This window comes from Frankliniella occidentalis, unplaced genomic scaffold, assembly GCF_000697945.3.
Source record: "Frankliniella occidentalis isolate FOCC.00 unplaced genomic scaffold, Focc_3.1 Scaffold91, whole genome shotgun sequence".
Lineage (NCBI taxonomy): Eukaryota > Metazoa > Arthropoda > Insecta > Thysanoptera > Thripidae > Frankliniella > Frankliniella occidentalis.
This window is the reverse complement of record NW_026267220.1, coordinates 481,255-483,629: the sequence shown is the minus strand read 5'-3', so window position 1 is coordinate 483,629 and position 2,375 is coordinate 481,255. Positions and strand designations below refer to the sequence as shown.

Sequence of the window (2,375 nt, the reverse complement as noted above, 5' to 3'; positions counted from 1 at the left end):
GGGGAGAAGGCGGGCGTTGACAGCACAAGTGCAAAGCGGCCAAGCCTATCAATACGGGCCGGGCTGCTGAAATGAAGCCCTGTCCCGCCAACCCCCTCTCCCCGTCCCTACCCCCTGCTACCCTCCAGGCGAGTGAGATGGGAGCGTTAATCCCCGAAGCTGCGCCCAGCCGATCGCTTCCAGGCCTGATAACCTCACTGCAGCCTCCCCTCATCCCCTATACCCCCTCCCCCCACCCCCACGGCAAACCCGTTTTCGTGCTGCTGGGCGTTGCACGCACACAGAGTTTAGAAATTGCCGCCGCTACGCGAAAGGCATCGAAAAAAATAAACACAAAACAAAAAAGTTGCGCTTTGCGAGCGCAATAGCGAGATGTAGCGGAGCAAATATAACCAACGAGGAGCGGCAGCCGAAGCACCAGCGTTTTTATTGAAAGAAAAATGCAAAAATCGTTACAGAAAATGAGGGACGGGACGTATACATGCATACATGGTGCAAGCTTTTAACTTATAAATCTCTACGTAAGAGGAACAAAAACAAGGCAAAAGCGAAACAGCTGAAAGAGGGAGGCGTCATGCAGGAAAACAATATTTTGTGCACCACATTTCAAAAGTAGGCTATGTCCTATATTCGATGGAAATATCGCACATTATGCCGTACAAGCTCCCGGATGACTGAGAGGTGACAAACAGCGGCCTCCTCTCGCGCGAGTTACTCGCAAATGAATAATAAAACGACGGTCCAGCCTGTATACCGGGGCCATCTCGCCGCGCCCCGCGCCCCGCCACGCCCCGCCGCGCCCCACCGCACACGCGACGGGCCGCAATGCCCAATAACACACTCCCACTCACGCACGCCCTTCATCCCCCCCTCATCTCTACCTTTCTCGGCTGTCTCCCTCTCTCTCTCTCTCCATCGGGAACCCCAACGCCACCCAACAGGCAATACATTTCGGTGGAAAGACATGGCATCTGGGGAGGCGAGAGGACGACGGTCCGGAAGGTCCGCTGATGTGTGTTTCATTTCGCTCTCATTTCCGGCGCCCGCTGGGCGCGTCAGTGGGGCTTTGCTCGACACCCTTCGCTACACTGAAAAGCTAAAATAATTTTGGGGGACGAACTCCTTTTTCTTTCTTTCTGTTTGCTAAATACTGCCTCAAAGAAAAACATTTAGTAAGGGTGGATTGATATGACAAGCACTGTGTGCGTGCGTGCGGGTCTGTGTGTGTGTGTGTGTGTGTGTGTGTGTGTGTGCGCGCGCGTAATTTTGGCTTGCGTTTGACAGGGCTTGGTCGTGACGCAGATGATTATATTTTGTTCGACATTTTACTTGTTTTCACAAGGCGCTTGTCAGACTCACGATCAAGGGAGGCAGGACACGATTAGGGCGCTCGCCCGCGCGCACGCACGCATCACGTGCGCTCACAACATGCCCGAGTATAGTGCGAACACTGTAAACCCAACTGTGTACATACACTCTTCCTTATTAGTTCCTATAAAAGTATGAACTTGCCATAGCGCTACGCGATGTGACGCGTAAACACCAGGAAGTGTGTGCTTTCAAGTACACACAAGGAAGAGTGTGCTATGAACACGGTTGGTTTTCAGTGTATCGGAACCACATACTACCGGCCAGCAACAAAAAATAGCATTATTCTCTCTACTCACATTTTCAAGCGAGCTGTTTAAAAAAACTATAGTCGGGTCGTCCAAAACTGCGATCTGCACTACACGACAAACCTGCACAGAAGAAGAAATACAAAAATTAATTACAATGTCATATCGGCGACAAATATAGGTGTAAAAAAAAAAAATGCTCGCTTTAAATTATTTTTGGTACGTGGATCTTCACCAAAACCCCTCTTATTTCTCTCCACTTTTGTCTCCCCCGCTACCGAAACGTCTATATATAGCCCTCGTGCAATTAGTCTGGACGGGATGCGGAAGCGGGAGTATTGGCTTATTGACAGTCTATTGAGGTGGTTATCACGGTACGGCGGGGTGGAGCGAAGGGTCTTTTAACGCGCCGAGGGAGGCGGGGGCGCAGGGTACTATATAACCTCTTTCACACGTACTCTCATCCAGTAATTTCTTTTTACTCAGTCTCGCACCAAATTGAAGTAAAAATCACTTGAGAACACACGTACGCTGTAATTCTACGGTGTCCAACAGGCTGTGCGACATAATTCGTGGACAAGTTTCTTTTCGCCATGTCATACGTCAAGGAAGAGCAACACATAGTCAACCATGGGACAAAGGGGGTGTAATAAGGCTGAAGAGAATGGCTTTACTCATAAAATTGTTGCTTTTATTGCATCAACTTCACAGGTTAGTGAGAACGATGTACCTGTTCACGAAATACATATGAAAAATAAA

At 49.4% G+C, this 2,375-nt stretch overlaps 1 protein-coding gene across 7 annotated transcripts in view; it reads right to left on the bottom strand.

Moving 5' to 3' along the window:
• Positions 1-2,375, bottom strand: part of LOC113211090 (zinc metalloproteinase-disintegrin-like NaMP) — a 242,718-nt gene that overhangs the window by 165,217 nt on the left and 75,126 nt on the right. The window contains exon 4 of one of the 7 annotated variants that reach the window (XM_052269399.1): positions 1,668-1,739. The exons of the other annotated variants lie outside the window; for them this stretch is intronic. The gene's annotated coding sequence lies outside the window, so the exon portion shown is untranslated. The remainder of the gene's footprint in view (positions 1-1,667; positions 1,740-2,375) is intronic. 7 annotated transcript variants of the gene reach the window in all.